This window comes from Meriones unguiculatus, chromosome 12 (assembly GCF_030254825.1).
Source record: "Meriones unguiculatus strain TT.TT164.6M chromosome 12, Bangor_MerUng_6.1, whole genome shotgun sequence".
Taxonomy (NCBI): Eukaryota; Metazoa; Chordata; class Mammalia; order Rodentia; family Muridae; genus Meriones; species Meriones unguiculatus.
The window spans coordinates 89,288,050-89,310,556 of record NC_083360.1 but is presented as its reverse complement, the minus strand read 5'-3'; the positions used below and the strand labels follow the sequence as shown (position 1 = coordinate 89,310,556).

Genomic DNA, 22,507 nt, shown 5'->3' with positions numbered 1-22,507 from the left:
GTGAAGTCAGTTTGATTGTGGTGAATGATGTTGGGGAACCAGGAGATATAAAGATTCAAGCAGGGTTAAGGGTATGGGATAGGGGAGGTGAAGAAGTACATAGGGAAGATTAACTGAAACAAAAGGTGTAAGAAAAACAATGAGCAAATGGAATTCTATTACTCTTTAAGCCAATTAAAAACAGGTTAAAAGGAAGCTAGAAACGAGGTGTTGTTCATGGCTGGATATACTTCTCCTAGAATTCCTTGTTTTCAAAATGAGACTCCTAGAGCCAGCAATGGGAACTACCACTTCATGACTTGGTAGTCATGGAGTTACCAAAGCCCCAGTATAGTACAGCCTCTTGCAGTCCTTGTAGCTGCCCACCAGAACTAAATTAACAGACCCTATTGCTGAAGACACCTCACACACTGGCTGAAGGCACAAAGGAATCAAGCTGGAACTGTTCTAGAAGTTTCTTCCCCACTGGCTAATTTACATAGTGCCAAAAGGTGCTAAGCAGGCTGCAGGGGGAGAAAGGCATCAACAGTCTTATCCAGATGTGACTGTAATGCCAACTTGTCAAGCAAGGTGAGTCCATTGGTGTAATAATGGTTTGACTGTTGCAGGAGCAACCAACTGCTTTCTGATCAGATTTCCTGCTCCATACGACAGAATTCATCTTGGTGCTGAAAACATGCTAAAAAGTTTGGAGGTGATGGGCCTTAGTGGGGAACTTACAACTATTGTTATTATTGTTTTATTTTGTTTTAGCTAAATTGACATGGCATAAAATGGCCTTGTAAATATTTATGGTTTTACATATAAAGAAATGCTACTCTCAGCTTAATTAGAGAAACTAGTACTACAGAGACTTGCGTCTGTTCAGGATGATAAGAAAAAGTGACTGCCTGACACAGAGGACCTCTGAAAAGCTCTGCCCTACAGTCTATCAATGTAGATGCTGAGACTTATGGGCAACCTTTGGGCAGAGTGCAGAGACTCTTAGGAAAGAAGTGGGAAACAGTAAGATCTGGAGAGGACAGGAACTCCACAAGGAGAGCAACAGAACCAAAAAAATCTGAGCACAGGGGTCTTTCCTGAGACTGACATTCCAACCAAGGACTATGCATGGAGATAACCTAAGACCCCTGCACAGATGTAGCCCATGGCAGTTCAGTATCCAAGTGGGTTCCATTGTAATAGGAACAGGAACTGTCTCTGACATGACCTGATTGACCTGCTCTTTAATTACCTCCCCCTGAGGGGGAAGCAGCAGTACCAGGCCACAGAAGAAGACAATGCAGCCACTCCTGATGAGACCTAATTGACTAGGATCAGAAGGAAGGAAAAGAAGTCCTCCCCTATCAGTGGACTTGGGGAGGGACATTCATGCAAAGGGTGGAGGAAGGGAGGGATTGGGACAGGAGGAGGGAGAGAACCACAGGGGGGATACAAAGTGAATAAAGTGTAATTAATAAAGAAAAAAAAAAGAAAAAAAGAAAAAGTGACTGTTGAGTGCTTTGCCTTAAACAGGACACTTATACTACCCCCTGTAAGATTTAGGGAACATCCCAGAGAGGTGGCCAGAAAGAATGTAAGAGTTGGAACACACAGAGAAGAGCTATGAAATATCTTCAGGGCATGACACAGACATTGGAATCATGATCTCACAGCAGCTACATCTGCTTTTCCAGGCCTTCACAAGACTGGGTATGTCAACAGTTAATCATGGATGGGAGAGGCTCATAGGGCCCTACTCCTTGCTGAACTATCAGCTATTGCAGATTCTAGATGAGAGGTAGTCATCGCCTTCAGTTGTGTAATCACTGGTGAGCCCACCGGGCTCTAATATATAGTTCCAAGGCCATGATCACAGATGACCCTGGTTAAACTCACTGGGACACAAAACAAAGACAAAAAGCACAGTTGTGGAAAAGCAACTGTGGGGAGGGGACATTGACAAGGGTGGGAAGAAATTACATTGGGGTAAGATTAAACAGAATACATCATATATATATATATTCACAAAATAGTTAAGAATGAAGAGCTTAACAATAGATGAAACAAAGAATTGTCTAGTCAGGTTGCTATTGCCTTCTTAGTGAAAGCCTTGGAGAAAAAGAGAAGAAGAGGAAATGAAAATACAGCAGGAAGGAGCTAAGACACCCAGTACCAAACTCCTGGTGCTACAGCACAGCTGCAGTTGCACAAAGATTGGTGATTTCAGAAAGAAAAAAGCAAAACCCAAGACGGTCCAATTAGTGATGAGCTTCAGGAGGAGCCGGCAGATCCCAGAGCCAACACGGGGGCGGCATGCCGTGAAGCTGGGAAGCCTGCCATCCCAGCCTCCCACTGGGACGCTCAGGTAATGCTGAGGGAGTTGGAAAGGCTCTGCATGGTTGTCTGTCACGTCACCCACATGGAGAGCATGGCAGTAGACAGAAGTCTGGGAGAGGGAGCGTGGGCTGGCCACCCACCCATGGAACCATAAGGAACAAACACTGTTTGGCAACACGACCATCACCCTCCCCTCAGGGAGAGATGGATCCAAGGGACAACTCTTCCCACGATAGTGACAGTAAGCAGGTCAGGACTTGAACTGCAGCTTCTATTTAAGGGACCCTGAAAGCCTTCTGTGGGTAATCTGGGCAGTGAAATGGCCTGGCGTTTTGTTGTCATTGTTGTTGTTTGTTTGTTTGTTTTGTTTTGTTTTGTTTTACATTGCTCAGCACAGGTGGGCATGAAGTACAGGTCAGTGACTAACTAACTTTGGCTTCCTTTCCCTCCTTCTCTTTCTTTCTCTTTGCTTTGCATGCAAGGAAACAGGCTAGGAAGCATTGCAGTGGTCTTGCCAGGGAGTCCTCTGAACTCCCAGTAACAATTGATGCTTTTCATGCCTTTCCTGCATAGCAGGACTGTTGGAGGTCCTACCTCTCCACTCATGTGTACCATCCTCTGTAGTCCTGCTGGCTAGGAACTCTCATCAACTTGTCTGTGGACACTGAGGTTATGAAAGGGAGAACCAAGGCCAGGTAGCTTCAGGGGTCACCCTACTAAACATGACCCAGAAGAGATACCAAAGCACCCATTCCTTCTCGCGTTCGAAGCTCTTTGATTCTCTATGAGGCACCGGTTTCAGCCCTGATCCTTTTGGCTAATCTTCCTAGCAGCTCATCTGACCCAGGGCTAGGTAGAGGTTAAAGGCCCTTGTTAAGTATTTCTCTCATCTTTGTAATAAAATACCAGAAAGTAGCAACTTTGGGGACAATGCTGTTATTTTGGCTCACAGTTTGAGATTATATAGTCCACTGCAAAAGGGGAGGGCATGGCAGCAGAGGCAGCTTAGCTGTGGGAGTGCTGGAGCTGGTACTTAATGACAGCCATCAGGAGGTAGAGAGAGGCTACAGGCAGGACTGGACTCTGATAATAACCCAGGAGGCCATTTCTTACTGGATGTGTGGAATTTAAGTTCTTTAACCAGCTGTGTGTACAAACCAATTCCTTTCAAATGCCGCTTTCTTTGATCTGAAATGGGATGATCACCATGCCTTTCTCCTAACACTGCCAGAGTTGCTCACTGAGATGATCCATGGAACGCTTGTGCTATGGCATTTGGGGAGCAATGAAACCCTTCTTAGTTCTTGGTGATCTTAACTGGTGGTGCTAGACAATGAGCAATCACCAAATTCACTTTGAGTTGGTGATTTTCAAGTTCCTTGTCTCGTGTCTATGAAGAGTGAGAAATATGGACAATGGTGAACAGGGCAGATGCAGCTTTCATAAGGAAAAGTGAAACAGAATTTAGAGCAAGAGGGGTCCCAAGGAAGGATTACAGATGTCATTTTTTAGCACATCATAGACCAAGCCAGTGAGGAATCTACCATGCTCTATCATGACCCAACTCTAGAGGTAAGCATTCATCACTCGTCCTGTCAGGGGAGTAGAGCACTCTATGTGACCAGCTCCTGGTCCACTGTGAGCCCTGACCGATTTCCAGGGAGATAGCTCCTCTCTCTGGCGCTTTACACAGTAGGGTTTGAGGGTTGGCTGATGGGAGGTGGTCCTATCTATTTGAAATGGCCTTTCCTTTCACTTCCTCCTTTCCCCAGCATCACATTGTTTTACCCGTTCAACCAACATCCGCCAATTTACACTCCGGGTCAGGCATTAGGGGTCCAACAAAGAACATGATGATAAAGACACTGTCAGGCTCCCTTGAAACTACCCTGACTCTTTTTTGAAAATCCCCCCCCACCAGCTTACACACACTATTTGTCCCACAACTTCAGAGTTGTCAGCAGATCTCCCTCTGTCTATGGCTTATCAGTCTGATCAAATCTCACCTGGCTATTCTTGCCTCTCTCTGCCTGAAGCTCTTCCCTGCCCCGCTCGCTTTTCTCTGTTCATCAATTACACTGCCAAAGATTTGGACGAAAAAGAGGCTGTTCTTCTCAGAGCCCACCAGTAGGTCACTTGCAGACTGCAGGAACTCTGTGGTGGCATGTCACCAAGACTGTAAGCGTCTGGGTTCCTGACCTAGAGAAAATCCCCTGCTGCAAGGCGTGTGCTTTAATTCTCCCGCATTCCCAGAGATACAGAGAACCCTGGGATCATTTCCAATTCCAGTTGCCCAGATGCTAAGAAATGCCCGCGTCGGGCTAATCACCTTCTAAACAAATAATACAGTGACAAGCAGGGTGGGGGCCGACCTGGCTGTACAAGCTGGTGTTTTCAATTTAGAGGCCATGTATTATTTACACTGCCATTATTCCCCTCGATTTGACTTCACGCTTTAGCCCTAATTTCAGTATAATCAAGGCCAATGAATATTTAATCAGGATTGCTTCCAGAAATTGAGTAATGCCATTAACATAATGGCCCCCGACTTCAAAGCTGCTTTCCTTCAAATGCCTCTGACTTACACCTTTCCCCTCCACCCTCCAGGTACCCAGTTGTATTTCAGAATGGAAGGGAGCTCAGAACCCAGAGCGCATGTCTGTGAGAACTTTCTACAGGCACAAGAGAGATGGCTCAGTGGCAGAAATGTGCTGGCCCTAATGAAAGAGATTCAGCCAAATTCTACAGGTGAACCCCGTTTTAAGGTACCTCCTTTTAGAAAAAACAAAAACAAAAAACAAAAAACAACAACAACAGTATCTTTGGGAAAATGGGCTACACTCTCGATGTAGGTATTCCAGGACTCGGTTGCTATTCACCAAGCAAGACAAGGAGCCATCCAGTTTTAGTCCACTAGCATGAAAGGCAAGGACCTCACTAGGCCCAGGTTGGTCCCGAGACAACATCAAAATTCCTCTCATTAGGCCAGGAGTGGTAGCATGAAAGTGCCTTGTGCTGCCACCTGCTGGTAGCTTTCAGCATGATGCTCTCAGAGTTAGCCTTTGGGGTGGCGGTGGGAAGGACCCTACCAGGTCCCTAGACATCAAGTCAGGAAAGCAGAAAGCGGGCACTGTCCTTTCCATGTGACATTGGGGAGAGTGAGGCTGACAGGGTGTGGTAATGTAACTCGCAGAGACTACAGGATGAGGCTTAGCTCACATTCCCTCATCCGGGGCCAGAGAGGTTTTTTGTTTTGTTTTGCTTTTTTCCCTTGCTGTTTCAAAAACTAATATGAATGAACGAATGAATCTCTAGCTAAGAGATTTCAATACTGACCAGAAAGATAAAAGGACCATTTGGTGGTTTCGTGCAGTTTCCCTGTAAGCCTGAAAATACACACATGTAATCATTCACTTATTCCATTCATTTCTGAGCACTGATACTCTCCTAAGAGTTGGAATATATACATATGTATACACATATGTGTGTGTGTCCACACACACACACACACACACACACACACACACACACACACATACTCAACAGTGACAGGAATCTGACACAAAACCAGAAGGCACTTTAACAGGTGTGGGAAAATGTCCCTGATGTTGAGGGCTGTAATCTTACTTGTCTGTTGGAAGCAATGGATGAACGTAAGACAAAGGGCTTATCCGGTTTACAGCTCCTCGGCCAATCAGAGCCTAATGCTGGCTACAACTGGTTCCCTCAGCTCAACTCTAGCCCTAGCCTTGACTCCAGTTACCAAATGAGCACTCTCAGAATGACTGCTGTGATTGGGCTACATCTCCACGTAGCCCTGACCAGCTAGCCCGTGCTCTGGTATTCTTTCTCTCACCTATGCCCCATTACATTTTGAAGGCAGGGTCATTCCTTTAGCTGCCACAGGGAGGAGGGCTTCTGCTGAACACGCTATCTGGCTACTCTCCACATTGGGGTTCTTCCGGTCACTGAAACCTGACTCTGGGAAGATGTCACTTCTCTATATAGCCAGACTCACCGTCCTGACAATGCAGACTTGGCCTCATTTCTGCCTGTGTTATTTAGAGCTCAGCATAAGATCCAGGCTTGGGGATCAGGCAGAAGGCATTGGCCTCCTGGATGGCTTCACACTGCTCTATAATCTTAGGCAGGAACGAGCCCTCTGGACACTGCGGTTCTGTTTTCCACAGGAGGGAATAATGGCGCCTACTCTGCAGAGACGCTGGAAGAATACAAAATAGCAGCACGTGGCAAGAATTCAATTAATCATTGCTTAGCGATTGCTTGTCACATTTATCTTGTGTCTCTCTCTGTTCCAGGTGCTGTTTGCTGTCACAGTCAGGTTCCATCAGCCTCCCTCAAAGCAGCCTAATGCCTACCTGCTAGCACATGCAACTGAGGCCACCCTCTGGTCTTTAGAAGCACCCTGCTCCCAGCCTCCTCACCCCACCCCACCAGCTCTCTCCTTTCTCCTCCTGACCAGACTCAGCAGGAGGGAGAGGATGCTTTAGAACCACCCCTGTGCAGGAGGGAGTGCTGCTCCCTTTTCCTACCCATAACTGTGGCGCGGGTATCTGCTTCATTCTGTATCTCGGTTTCTTTGGTTGTAGACAAGGCGGGGAAATAATGCTCATCCTTGTTAATCTCATGGTGCTCCTATTGTCAAATTGGCTGATAGATATTAGAAAGCTCTCAAATTGTAACGACACTGCAGGGTTCACATGACCAATGGCACCCTCTTCTAAAATAGCTTTCTGCTCTCTGCCCCGACTGCGCTACTTTTCATGACATTTTCCAGGTTTTGAGCATCCAGTAAGGACAGTTCTTATACTGGGTTAGAAGCAAAACAATCTGAACTTTTAAACTAGTAGAAGAAGCAGACATGAATGAATGAATGAATGAATGAATGAATGAGTAAGTAACATGTAAAATTACTCTTCATTAAAACATCTGCATGTTGGTATGGTGCCTGGCTAGTAATATTTAGCATAGTACCTTCTGTAGTTCTATCAGAAGTCCCATGAAGACACATGAAATACCAAAAGCTGACAATAGTGCTACATATCATATTTGAGAATGGGGTAATTTTCTGTCTGCTCCTACAGCAAGCCGTGAGAAGCCCTTGACTCTGTACATCCTGCTCCTAAATATAGGATGTGCTGAGTAGGAAAAAGGGAGCTGCTACAGAGGACCTGCCTTTGAGCCTGCAGAGCAATCTTCCTCCTCCTACTCCACGCCTCTGCTGCTCCCTCATCTTCTCCAGCATCCACTCGGAGACAGATCTGAGCTGTGACACAACAGGAAGCAGAGAGTGGCTAGCATCCATGAGTACAGAGGCCATTAAAGTAAGGCCTTGTGAACAGACTAAGACAGGAAATGTTTGGAAGAAGTGTTTGCTGGGGGGAAGGAGGGCTTGTAGACCTCCTTGAGCAAAGGAAGGAGTATAAGCTGAGGAGAAGATCAACTTCAGAGGTGGCAAATCACCCTTTCAGTGGAGCTGGGGGACAAGCTCTCGGACCTCAGAACCTGGAAGAATACTCGCCAGGGTAAGGAAGGGTTTGTGCTGCATTCCTGGGTTTCCTGTTTGCAGTTGCCAAGTCTTCTGGAGACTGCCTTATTCAAAGATAATTGAGCAAAGCAAAATAAAGCCTAAAACCTAGACTAAAAACGAAAACAATAAACAATAAAGATTTGGCTTTCGATGAGGTATAACAAAAGGAGAGATCATCCTGAGAGCCGAGGGAAGAGAAGCTTTGAAAAGAGAGTGCAGTAACCTCAGGTATTAGACTGGCTGCTTACAAGTCCAGGGAAGAAGATGAGATGGAAGAAGACAGGCTGTTAGAGACAGAGAGGCAGAGGAAGGCCGCTGATGAAAGCGTCAGTGTGCTGGATTAGTACAGAACAAAGACCTAGCTGAAATTCCCAGGAGAACAGGGAAGGAACAGAACTGTTACTGTAGAAGGATAATTTCTCATGCCAGGCAAGGAAGACAGATTTGAAAGAATGTGGAAAAAAGGCCAGAGAACAAGATACAATAAATAAATAAGTAAATAAGTAAGTAGATAAATAAATAAATAAATATGGCAGGGACATTAGACAACTATGGATTCTGAGAACTATCAAAGGGATAGTTAATAGTTAACAATGATAATAAAAGCAACAAATGTGATACGGAGCAGAGGACATTTTACTTAGCCCAAACAAATATCTACCCGAACCAAATGCCCGAGAGATCAGTGTGAGGTAACATAAGTGAAAAAGGAAACCTAACTAAGCTAGATCTTGGCAAAATAAAGTTCATCCACAATTATCAATATTCAGAAAGAAAGTATACAGATAAAAAGTAAACTGGTTTCTGAATTTTCCTAAGCAGGAAACAATTGAATAGGTTATCAGGCCGTCAGGGCGATTCAGCAGGTAAAAACATCTGCTGAGCAGGTCTGATGGGCTGAGCTCAGTGCCTAGAACCCACGTGAGAGGCCAGACGGTGGGTGCACATTTGCACTCCCAGTGGCAGGGCTGAGAGACAGCCTGGCGTGCACAGCACGGCAGAATCAAGAGAGATCCTGCCTCGAAACAACAAAGCGCGGTGGAAAGACATGCCTCCTGAAAGTTGTCCTCTGGCCTCTACACTTGTGCCGTGGCAAGTATGCCTTTATTCACACACAGACACACAAGCGCGATTCTTTTAATAATCAAGCTGTTACTGTATTGCTGAAGAAGTTAAAGGGAGAGTGCTTTATTTCCTAAACACTAACAACATACATTCTGTTCTAACTATGTGCCATATATGTCACCTATCTTCTTTTGGAGGGATGGGAGTTTTGAGACAGGGTCTAATTATATAGTTCTAGCTGTCCTGGAACTCTGTATGCCCGCTGCCTTCACACTCACAGAGATTGGCTACGCCTGCCTCCTGAACACTGGGATTAAAAGTGTGTTCCGCCACGCCTGGCCAATGTCACCCATCCTAAAATATATATTAGTAATTAAGTTGCAGACAGGATTTTCAACTTCTAAATTTTTAGAAAAAATATAAACAAATCAACGAAAATTCATAAAAACAATACAAAGTTCAGTGGCAGAATTAAACACATATATCAGTTAAATCAGAGGATGGTTTTATATGTGTGTGTGTGTGTGTGTGTGTGTGTGTGTAGTTCAAATCATTTAATGCCTTAAACTTATGAGTAAGAAAAATAGATGAGATTATTCTGTTGAAAAGAAATATTATTGGACCATAATGCAACTATTAAATTATGTGCAATTACAAGAAAAAAAAATTTAAAAGACAATCAACATTTATTGCATGCTGGCAATATGGGTTGTATTGTTCGCTAAGGCATTGTATTGTGTGCACAGCCATGGTTTTATCCAATTCTCCCAGTAGCTATATGAAGCATAACTGATGTAAGAACCCTGCCCCTTGTCAGAAAGCAGAGACTTCAACCAGGTCATTCCCAGGGCACAGCCTCTTACGTATAACTGTCTCCACGTTACCTACGTGCCAGGCAAAATCACACAGGTTAAAAAAATCCAACTTCCTACAAACTCAATTAAAAAGAAAGCAGAAGGGAAGATACAAAATCAGAGCAGAATTCAAGGCATATGCCAATGAACATGTGAAACTCATTTTTTTTTTAAAGGCCAAATCCGCACTGAGGACTCAACAGTCCTCAGTGTATAACACACCTGTTATGTTCTCAAGGAGACAGTCGAGTTCTTAACTTTCTAATTTTTGTCTTTATGCATCTGTTTGTTTATTTGTACGTGCAAGTTGGATGCGGGTATGGATGCCTGCGGGACACATGTGGAGGTTAGAGGACGCTTGCAGGAATCAGGTCTCTCTACCATATGGGGTCTGGTGATTGAATTTGGGGCATCGGGCTAGGCATCAAGTGTGCTTACCAGTGGGCCTACCCACCAACCCCCAAACAGCTAACTGCTTAAAGCATCAAGTATGAGAACTTCAAAGAGAACCTTTACAGACGCTAGCACAGCATGACCACACACAAAGGTAACCGTCAGGCTGTTTCTAGTTTCTAACATTCATACATAGATGATTTTTTGTTTTCAAGTGTGTTTAAGAATCAGGGAAATGAAATGTAAAACTGGTAACGGCTGACTGAGGGGATGAGTCGGTAGGCGAAGGCATCTGTCAGGAAAGCCTGATCCCGGGCCCACATAGGAAAACAACAAAACCAGACGCAGCGCTGCCTGCTTCTGCGATCCTAGCGCCGCTAGGGAGTGAGAGGTCAGAAATTGGAAGCTCTCTGGGTCAGCTGAGCCTTGGATGTTCAGTGTAGTGGCCACACAAGGCAGGCCCCACCTTGAGCCCACTCTCACGAGGTTGTCCTCCGACCTCCACGTGTGTGTCATGGCGTGTGAATGACCCTCACATAAATGAGTAAGTAAAATAAATAAATAAATAAATAAATAAATAAATAAATAAATATTTGATAATGAGTTGAGCTGAATGTGTTGGTGCACACCTTTGATTCCAACCCTCGGGAAGCAGAGGCAGGAGGATCTCTGTGAGTTTGAGACCAGCTTGGTTTATACGTAGTGAGATTCAGGCTGACTGGGGCTACGCAGGGAGACACTATTTATATATATATATAAAAATGATGACAGTTTACCACCGAAGGTAAGCAAATTGACAAGGTGACTTTGAACGACTAGCGACGTTCTAATAAGAAGGGGAACTCCCAGGTGTCCACCACACAATTATGTTTGAGAACTTGCTATGTACCTACCTATATTACTTTACACATGTTAAATATTTAAGAATAAAGAGGCATGACGAAAAAAAAAGTAAGTATGAAAAGATATCTGAGTACAAAATTGATAGTTAATGACGCATAATGATGGTTTTATTTTACAAATATAGACTAAATTCTAAGTGATATAAATATATACTGTTTTCATTTTTTTGGACCAGGAGCAGACAAACCAGAAATAAGTAACATTTCAACAACAGAAACAGCTGCAGTAAACTGCCACATGGAAATTAAAATCTTTTCTAATAATATTATGTCAAAAAAAACCCACAAGTACAAAATATTTAGAAAATAATGAAAATAAGAAAACAATTTATAAAACAGAACGTTGCCAAAGCTATGCTGAGTGAGAAACATTTAAACTCAAATACATTCCTAATTAAAGAAGACAGCTTGAAAGGAAGAATTTATCCTGCCACTAAGCCATTAGAAAACAGGAACAAAGGAGACCCTTGGAAAGCCCCAGGAAAGGAGAAGTAAACATATAAATACATGAACTAGAAAGCAGAAAAGCAGTAGATTTCATATGGATATCCAAGAACTTCTTTCTTGAGAAAACCAGCAAATATGGTACCACTTTTGCTGTTGTTTTTGTTTATGAAAAATAAAATTATAGGAAAAAGCAAAAAAAAAATTATAGGAAAAAGCAACAAGCATAAGCCAATAAATAAGGTGTATCGTCGGGTTTCAGTTGCCGAGACAGAATACCTGGGAGAATCCGATGAAGCGGAAACGTGTAGGTGGGCCCTGTCATGAGGTTCCAACCCACGGCATTGTCTTGGCTGAGTGTGTGGTGGATGAGGCTTCTGAAGTAAACAGGAGGAGAGGACGCCCCCTTCTCAGACACGCCTCACTTCCTTCTACCGGGCCCCAGCACCTAAACCCCTCAGCAAGCTAGTAGGGTAACCTGTCATCAGCCAAGCCACAGCACACAGCCTTTGGGGGCACTTGAGATCAGAACCATACCATACATGAAATACAACATTAATGGAGAATCTTGTTTTTAAGAAGAGGCAACGCGTTCCAATGAGAGAAATGTTTCTGGACGCCTCCAGTATCGATCTGAGAAACCCTGAGTATCCAAAGAAGAAAACGAACAGCTTTAAAAGGCTCCAGATGATCATATGTTTTGCTCAAACATTTGAGATCAGGTAGTTCTTTAAATATATGTTCTAAAGTAGATAAAAGATGAGAAGGGACCCAAAGCATTTTTTTTAAGTTAGTACAAGACTAAAACAGCTGTAAAAATATTTTTCCAATGCTTGACGCCTGGGCTCTAATCCTCAGTACTGTAGATATACAAAACATGCACACAGACATACACACAAATCCACACATACACATATACATACTTACATATACATACACATATACATACACACATCTATACATACATACATACATATATATATATGCATACCCATACTCATGCCTAAAAACAGACAACTAACAGAAAGAATTGGAAAGGAAAGTCTGCCTTGTCAGGAGCACCAAGAAGTAAGTGTGTTGGGGCAGGAGGCAGAGTAAGACACATAGTTGGCACGCAAACCCTCCCTACCCCCACCCCTGGCACCACACCTAGGGCTGGGCACACATTGGACAGATTCATTAGTCAGACGTCCATTCTCTTCGGCTATATTCTTCTGCCTTCTTAGCTATTTGAGATTTACGTGATTATTAACCTACATTTCCTTCAAGAACATAAGCTCTACAGAGGCAGAAGGTTCCTTTTCACTCCAGCCAGGACATGCGGCAGGTGGCCTGGTTCAGGCATGTGGTTTGTGAAAGAAGGGAGAAACAGGAACCGGGGTGGGGGGTGGGGTGGTGAATGTCACCCAGGACGGCGTAGGATTGTTAGGTCTGGGTCATTCAGGGTAGGGGCACTTAGAACGGGGTGCGCTCCAGTGCTTGTAATCTGGCAGGCAGTCTTCCATTTTTCACAAGACACTGAGCCCAGGGAAGCTTATCAAGGGGGTTTCGGAAGTGGGCGAGTGCCCAAAGGGAGTCAGCCACTGCCATTCGGGGATGGATCACCCTACCACACACGCCAGAATACTGAGGCCTGAGGTGCCAAAGGGCTGTGTGTGTGACATGGCAGTTTCCTGACCTGCTCGGCAGTTTATGACTCCCAGATGCCCTGGGATGTAGATGGAGTTCAAAACAGCTCACAGAGCAGAGCTGGCCTCTGGGCAGGGTCCCACAGGAACAACTGGACGGCGGAAGGCAAGTGCCCCGTGACAGTCCCTCCAGACCCGCTTACTTGTCCTCCTTGGCTGGTACCTTCCGCTCTGCAGAGCCTCGGCACCCATTGTCTTCCCTGAATCAGGACTCCCGGCACAGCATGCTTGCTCACTGCTGGCACATGGGGACGTGGAGACTCTTGTTTCCCAAGCCTGCCCAGCACATCTTTGCTTCTATGGGTCCCCACAGAGCCATGCTCAGCACCAAGGCCCTTCTAAACCCACTTCCAGCTCTACCCCCTAGTCACGGCTTTTAGGTTGAGCTGCATTAGCAGAAAAGATTTGTATGACCACCTAGTGGTCTGGGGATCGTGCTGGGGCCTTAATTCTCCAGGCAGCAATGTCAGGTAAACAGTACTCTCTTCAGATAAGATTAAAAATAAAAAAATCGAGGTGCAGAGCATGAGGGAGCCTTCCCGAACTCATCCTGCATATTCAACCCTGACGTTCCTGCTCTCCAGAAAGCCAGGGTGCCTTTACTTTTGCTCCTGCCCAGACAGTTATTTCCAATTCCTTGATGTCACCGTAGGATTTAACGTGAATTAACAAGCCTTTTAAAGCCATTCAAATCCCTCTCCCAGGCACAGCCGTCACACTCCAGCAATCTAGTGAACTGTGATTTGAAGCCTCCACTGCAAGATTACTCCTCCAGGAAGCCTTGCGGGTCTTTTTGAAGGGAAGACAGGGTATTACCACGAAATTCTGGCTAGCCTGGAACTCATTTTGTAGACAAGACTGGCCTCAAACTCACCAAGATCTGCCATTCTCTTCCTCCCAGGTACTGGGATCAAAAGCATGTGCCTTAATTTTAATCCAGGAAACCCAGCACCGCCCCTCAGAGGCCCTGCAAATTCTATGCCAACACTGTGGCACTCAAGGGCACCGGTGCACGTGTGCTGAGCCCCCAGAGTGTAAGTTCCTCGTCACAGGGCAGTTCAGCAGCCGCGCACCTGAACCATGCTGGACATGGCACACGTGCCCCGTCCGTGCTCAGCCTTCAAGCCCAGCTCTTTGTCCTCAGCTCCTTGACATCCCTCCACCGTCTTGCCCTCGCGGACCCACTCACACAACAGGACTGTGTTTTATACCCACCCCTGGACCAGATGGTGCAGTGACATTTCAGTAGCCTACAACAACTACAGCCTTCAATTACAAGAACAACATGTCCAAATGAGATCGTGTGGGGACAAGGTGGCATTTTATTCCTGCTGCCAAGGTCATGACAACAAAGTAATAAAGACAGATTTGCATATTTATCCCATCCTGCAACCCAGGACAGCAGGCTCTTGTTCCTCTTACAGATCAGGATCAAGATGGAAATCAAGCAAGACACTTGGTAGGGGCCAAGGACCCCGTGAATGAGTGAGCGGTGATGAACAGATCATTTTCCACTGATCTGCTTGGTGTGCCTTCGTGCCCCTCAGGACCCTGCCGTGCCACCGTCTAATATTGCACAGAGGAGGTATTAGAGTTGGCAGTTCTGAGGACAGTGCTGAGCCTGGGCAGCCTTCCTTCTGTGCTCTCTCAGGGTGTATGGGAAAACCTGAGCTCAAGTCCCAAGTCTGTACGTTGCTGGGTTTAAAGTTCTGTTAGCATTGGTGTTGCTTGTATGGGCCACTGATTCTTTACTTGAAGAAAAATGATAAAATGAAGCATGAGGACACTTGGTGTCCTGGATTCCACAGCCACCCGTTTCTGTCTTGTGACTATGCTATAACCACAACAGTTGATTCTTGCGGGAAGCACTGATGAAGCTGAAGAGGGAGGCTGAGGACAGAGCATATGGTTGGGCTGGCCTCCCCTCTCAAGTATTGCCCCTTGGGGCTTCCTTTCCCACATCTCCCCGGGGCTGTTAACTCACTGGAAAGCCCCTGTCCAGAGGCAGCCAGGAGGAAGGCAGCCAACACCGTGGTTAAAGGGAAACAGATGGACGGAGAATGTGCTCCTTCTCTGAGTGCCCAGTTGGGTGGGAAGGCACAGGCGACCTCCAAAGCATGGTACGTGCTCTCCGGGGTGGGGCCCTCCACAAGGCTCCCTAACTGCCTGCTGCTCCAGGGCCAACCAGCAACCAGAGTGGCAGCCAGGGCTTCAGCTAGCGAATCCCTGTGACCTACAGTGGGCAGAGGAGTGCTCAGACCTTCCTGCTGCTCCTGGGCATGTCTTCATGTGAGGGACATGGCAAGAGCCATTTGTCAAGTCCGATCCCTGTCCCTCCGATGCTACTACTCAGAGTATCAGAGTCATGTTGTCCCGTCTGACACCCTATGCTCTGCTGATGTGACACTGCCATCCTGGGAAGTAGGAAGTTGACGGAAGAGCATATGTACCATATTCCAGAAACTACACTGAGCCATCCACAAAAATGTGTAACTTTAACCTCCACATTAACTCTTACGACAGCTTATATCCATCCAGTAGGTATGGAAATTGAGGCTCAAAGAGCTTAAATAACATCCTGAGAACTCATGCCTTGTAAGTGAAGAAATAATAGTTGAATTAGGTCTTTCTGATTTTCAGACTCGTCTTCTTTATACTATAGCATCCTTGGGCTTGCTGGTATTTGGCACAGCTGAGTAGTAGAGGCTGGACCCAGGGATATCATCCATCAGAGATTGCAGAGGCTGTGGATTGATATCAGTAGTACATAAGCCACTCTGGCTGTGTAAACATTGTAAATCATCAAACCTGTGCATGTCCCCATTGCTGTATCTGGAAAATGGAGCCTTGCTGTCAGCACAATGACTAACGGGGGTAAAGGCAGAACAAATGGTTCCGCTTGAGTGAAGTACTATTTGTGTCAATGAGTTATTCCTGTAGGAAGGAGGAAGCAGGCTGCTGTGGCCTACTGGATGTAGAAGCTCTCTGAGGACACTCAGATGACATCATGCTTGAGGAAGGGTACCAGTGGCTGGCACCTTCCTCTCGGTCTTCTCAACCTCCAGAACTACGATGGAGACATTTCTGTTGTTTTCTGTTACCCTGTTGTTACAGCAGGGTGAAGGGCTAGGGCACAGGTTTTAAGCAAGCCAGAACCCCATTCGTAAAGATTTCTGTAGACTTGATGGTGGGATGGAGAAGGCGCTGGGTCAGAGACAGAGCGCCACAGTGAGTGAGGGCCAGGCAGTTACAGGGAGGCAACCGCAATAAGATGCAAGGCACTGTTTGTGGAGGGCTCTCTTCATGCCTTCATGTTTCAGAGCAGCGCTCTATCTGCCATGTTCACTTAGGGCGGTGGTTCTCAACCTGTGGGTCATGATCTCTTTGGGAGTCAAAGAACTTTTTCTCTATTGTGGCTCACCACGGCATAATGAAACATTAAAGGCTTGCAGCTTTAGGCAGGTTGAGAACCACTGATGTAGAGTACCGTTGAGACTGCTGAAGAAAGGCATGTAGAGTCACACAGGTGTGTGTGACTCCCTTTACGGCCTAGGGCCTCTTCTCTAGCCAACGCTCACTGCTCTGCGGATTCTCATCCTTCTCCTGGGTCTAAACGTCATCTCTGTACCAGTGGTGCCAGATCAAGGCCCAAGCCCTTGCCTCAAGGTCCCCCTGAGGCAGTGCCAGCATCTCCCTTCACGTGTCTGGCACTGAGAGTCTCCAGTCTGTCCTCCCAAACCTTCCTCATCCAGCCACAATGGCAACTCCAGCTTCAGCTCATGCTAAAACTTTGGGACCACCTGTGCTGACTTCCCCTTCTCTATCTTTTCTGTCATCATCCAGTCCACTGACAGACATCTTTTCCTTTAAAGTAGGTCTCCAGGCTAGCCCATGCCTCATCTCCACCAGCACCCATCATCCTCCACTGGGCATTTCAGGGACTTTCTTCTGCCTCTATGCTTGTTTCCATGTCCTTTTCTGATCTAGTAAGGGGAATGATTTTTCATAAGACATTAATTTGGCCATGTCTTTTCCTTGCTTGAAAACCTTCATGATTTCCCTTTTCACTGGACTTGAGTCACAAACCTTGTTCATGCCCTCAGCTATGGTCCTGCTGCCTGGCCAAACCCATTGCTGTTTTGCCCTGCATTGCTTTATACACCCCTGACCACAAAATAACTTACATTTTCAGACATTCCATCCCTCATGATAGAAATGACCTGGAAGGAGGCTTGGCTGGCTTTGAGCCTTCCCTACCCCCACCATCACTTTCTTTCTTCATCTTGGGTCCTCACCTATGCTGTGCTGCTTTCCACATCTAGAGTAGGTCGTCCTTGGTCAGTTTATCCTCTCCGTAAACATTCTTACAGACATATTCACAGGTCCCTAGGTCCCTCTAATCCAATCAAACTGATGATGAATCCTCACACACTGGAATTACCTCCTGAAAAAAACATGTCAAGTGGAAAAACCTCCTAAGTTCAAATGCATTTAACCCACCTGACCTGCTGGACGTCTTGGCTAAGCCTGGTTTGCTTTAAACATGCTAAGGACATTATGCCAGCATACATCTGGACAAAGTCATACAGCACAAAGCCTATTTTATAATAAAGTATCGACAGCTCATGTGATTCATTGGATAACAATGTCTATACTGCTAACAACACAGCACTACTTTGTCAACTAGGCTATAGTTCGCTGGTTTTGCCCAGCTTTTGGAGAAAATGAAATATATTGCAATACGTCACCAGCTTGAGAAAGATCAAAACTCCAAATCTGAAGCAGTTTCTGCTAAATGCATATCACTTGCACTATCATAAACACACTGATTGTCTACAGGCCTATTTGTCCCTTAGAGTTTGTTTCTCTTATCGCACTAGAATAAGTTCCATGAAGACAGGCACCTTGACCCTTATATGTTCATCCCACTATCCAAAATAAGCCAGGAATGTCAAAGAACTCCATAAATTGGTGTTAAATTAATGACGATATCTGTGGGTAAAAGAATGGCATGTAAATAATTGGAGTAATGGTCCCCAGGTTTTCCCATCACTGAGTCAGGGCTCTTATTTAAATTGGTTCCTTTTGATAGCCATGAGGACAATGTCAGAGGAAGTGGCACCCACTGGAAAAGGGTCACGCTCCATAGGGCCAGCCTGAGCCATCTGGAATACACAGTTGTCTGACAGTGCCAGCCATATGCTCATTTCCTCAAGTTCCTGAAGGAACTGTCCCAGTTAGAAGAGGTGTTCTCCTCTTCTAGCCTCTTGTCCTTTCCCTGAACTACTCCTGGCTTGGCAAAAGGTAACTGGCATTGGGAGACATTGGGAGACCCTATGAGACATGGCCAGTAGTGCCACTTGCTGAGGAGAGAGACTTGCCATCAAGATGGCCATGAACTCAAGCCAATCCACATATACTTGAGCATCATGTTCTTGGAACCACTTCTGGGAAAGCACCCCAGTGCTCTAGTAAAACACTGTCTTATAATCAGCGCAGTGCAGGTGACAAAGACTAATATTCCTCGAACCCCCTGGTGTTTAATGTGTTTCCAGTGAATAACATCATTTCAAAGTTCTGAGCTCTGTCTACCAAGGAATGGGAAGTGTTTCCCACACACAGGGCTGGGATCTGGGAGACTCTGTGGTGAGTCAGCCATAGCTTGGCATCTCCACACACAGCTGGAGTATATGTGAAGAGCTGCCCATCTGGCTTGCGTGTCTGGGCAGGAGTCAGTTCTGCTGTTCCACTTTGAGTTTGGGGCCTCTTTTGGCCCCCATAGCTACTTATGTGGCCTGGGGAGAGGGCCAAGGAGAGGAGTACACATCAGTGGGGCACTCACTACAGTTAACGATTTTCCATACTTTTGCTTATGTAACACTTCGACTCAACCAGTGTCATCGACACCTTTCAGATATAGAATCTAAGGTTTAGAAAGAGGTTTCCCCAGATCCCTAGATAAAGCACACACATTAGATCATATGAATCTAGCACATGATGAGAAACTGCCTGAAACCCACACTTGGTCAATGCTATAAACCTTCTGCCGAGCCTCCCACCCCAGGCACCCCTCTGGGGTAGGACTCTAACATGCAGGTATGGGCTGTATGAGCACTGGGGCTAGGCCTGGAAGACAGTGCAGGAGGTGCTCAGAGGGGCCGATCACTGTGGGCAAGAGGAGTGGATGGATTAGGAGGAGATTCTGAGACAAGGTGAAAAGGACAGAGGACACCACACATACAATGGGCTGAGGATGCAGTGAAGATGGCAGAGGACTTGTGGGGAGGGTCCAGAAAGGATTCCTTTCTGAAAAAGGAAATGCTTTAGTCTGCAGGCAATGAGACACAGTGGAATCCGCTGGGCTGAGGTCAAGCTTACCGTCATTTTTGTGTGTGCTTCAGTGAGTGTCGGGGCTGTGGGGAGCATTGAAGGAGCAAAGTTTCCAAACCAAGGCAAAATACTGTAGCTTCCAAGAGGCAAAACCCACAGCAGCAACAAAGAAAAGGAGTTCCTTGTCCTAGTAGCCTTTTCCCATTAGTCATGTCCCTCTGCTCCTCTCTGCCACCTACCTGGGATCCACCTGAAGCAGCTGCTCCAAGCTCTACAGCAAACCCAGGTTTGGGGAAACTGAAGAACAAGGTGCTACAAGGGCAAAAGGCTGTCCCCACCCAGGTTGTATACCTCAAGGCCAGAAGGACTCTGGGAGGAAAGAAGGGAAGGGTAGCACAAGTTACCTGAGCACAGAGGCAAAGCTGCCTGTGCTCAGCTCTCTCCACACTGACTGCTGAGTGACCTCGGGGATCCATGCCCCTCTCTGGCTTCAAGCACTGTCACTAAAATGAGCGTTGTCGCAGTCTGCTTTGTGTTCCTAGAACCAGCACCTGGGATGAGCAATGCATAAGAAATGACATCCTTTGGCTCACACTTGCAGAGTCTGGAATATCCCAGAGCCCAGCACCAGGTGGCTGGTGAGGGCCTTCCCACTCCCCTGAAATATGGCAGTTGGCATCCCTGCACTGGCTCAGGTCTTCTGTCTCATAGAAGCTTCTGTGCTTCATGAGGCCCCCATTACCCACTCAATCCCCAGTACCTCCCAAAGATCTCATCTCCAAATCCACTTATATATACGCGCATTTGGAAAAGACAGTTCTAGCCCAGCGACTTTAAATGAAGGTCTTGACTACAGCAAGGAGCTCATGTGGCCACCCTTCCCCTCAGCAGTGACAGCTGCTGTACTGTAATTGACTCTTTGGAGTTGGCAACAGCTGCTACCCCAAGCCAGCTTGACTTTTGCTCCCACCCCCCCCCCCACCTCCACAGGACTCCGTGCATTGCCTGTTCTATACCAGGCCCTGTGACTACAAAGCTAGATAAAGAAACTATGGGTTTTAAAAGACATTTGCATATGCTAATAAGTAAGAAAAGCAAGACCAGAGGAGAATCTCTGGATTGTCCGTGTGCTGGCACAAGAATGTGTTCACAGCACGTGTTCAACACATCCATGTAAAGAACAGACCATTGGGAAGCACCTATTCAGTAATCGAGGGGGTTCTTTTTCTTTTTTTCTCCTGAGAATTCTTTACCTCATACTTTATTATTGTCAACGTAAAAAGCAATAGTAATGATTAGCCCCGTAGCGAACACTTGCTCCTTACCAGGTGTTCTGTGAAGACCTTCAAATGACAACCAGGTTAGTTCCTGTAACAAAGCAGTTCCTGTCAGGAAGCCTGATATAAGAAGGAAGAAGCTGAGGCACCGTGATTAAATATCTCCAGTGTGGCCTCAGTCGGGAAGGCAGGGTTCAGGTCCCCAGCTGCGGCTGATGGGATGCTGCAATTATTTTCTCAAAATGAGTTCTGTGAGCATCAGAGGGACTGAAGAAAAGGGGCCTACCTGCCTGGCTACAGGAGGGGCAGGGGACTGCTTCGTGTCAAGAGAAGGATACTGAGGAACTCTCAGAGGCCCAGAGGCCCTATGCCTGGCTCTAAACACCTAACTTCTCTCAGAGAAGACTTGGGACCACCAAGGCAGCCCTCTGGATGAAACAGACCCTTCAAGCAGAGAAAGCCACACTAACAAGGCCCAAGGGTGGAAGCTATCTGTGGTGCCCCAGGAAGTGCAGAAGCAGAAGGTGCAGATTGCACCTAAGGGGAGGAGGCTGGCAGGTGAGCAGCTGCCAGGTACGCAGAGAAGAGCTGGCAGCAGAGGCTGGGATGTGTCCGGAGGCACTGGTGAGCCTGGGGGGCTTCCAGGAGCCGAGAACTAATCAGATTGGGTTTAAGCATTGAACCTCTATGCCTCTATCCACTCTCCCCCCTCTGCCTCCCTCTTGCAATATGGAGGCAGGAAGTCTGGAGAACCCTTCCCTAGGTTCTGCTCCAGGTAGATCCAAACATGAGCAAGGAAGTTTCTCCCAATTCTCATGACAAGTTTTACGTAACTAGACAATAACAACAATAACGTGACAACAACACAAGAGACATCCAAAGCTCACTACCCCTGGTCTGCCTATAGAGCCCCTGTGCATATTCTAATACCCAATGCAGAGGCCTGCCTCCCCTCCCTGCCCTCCTCAGCGAAGGCTTCCCCAAGAATAGCCTCTTCTGAGCCTTTTCCATCTCTCCTCCTAGGGACATGCTCTACTCCTGACACTGAGTATCCCTGCCTGCTGTCACAGCTCACCTCTACCTGGAGCTTCACCATGGCTGACCCATCTCCATATCTCAGCATCTGACTGTTACCTAGCCCATGGCCAGTGTCTGTGTAGTCAACTCCTGGGGAAGAACAAGTTCAGTGGAGAGCAGGCATCAGCAGATCAGGGGAGTTGAGGTCTCCAGAGCAGCTTAGGCCTTAAATCACATTGCAGAAAACTAGCCAGCGGCTTTGATGGCTTCTTAGGTCCTTAGGGGTGAGCCTGTCAATTCCCATGTTGTGAGTCCACGGGTTCCTGGGCTCCTTGCCTTACAATAGGGGAGCCATTAACCTATGGTGTCAAAGGTAGCATGCCTGCTTATAAGCCTGGTGACAAGCAGTAGGCATGGCTGTGTCAGTAAGGGCCTCATTTGACAACCTACTTGTCCCCACTCATTAAGAGCTTCATGAAGCTCATGAATGGGCTGATCCTAACAGCTGCTGCCACTGGGGTAGGGTGGGGGGTGGGGTACAGGAACACTGATGCCCATTGTGTTGTCTGGGTCTGGCATGGAACTCATACCTGCCCGTCTCCAAAGATATCACATGGATCTTCTGGCCCACTTCTCCCGGTTCTCATCCCTCACCCTCCCACAGTTT

General features: G+C 46.5%; 1 protein-coding gene and 1 long non-coding RNA gene across 7 annotated transcripts in view; one reads left to right on the top strand and one right to left on the bottom strand.

The window, feature by feature from the left end:
• The window catches only part of Agbl4 (AGBL carboxypeptidase 4), a 1,227,056-nt gene that overhangs the window by 147,133 nt on the left and 1,057,416 nt on the right, over window positions 1-22,507 (bottom strand). The window lies entirely within an intron of this gene.
• LOC132646762 (uncharacterized) lies at window positions 2,214-7,482 on the top strand. Its single transcript, XR_009585005.1, has 3 exons — window positions 2,214-2,347; window positions 4,927-5,067; window positions 6,639-7,482. It is a non-coding gene; the product is annotated as an uncharacterized LOC132646762 (long non-coding RNA).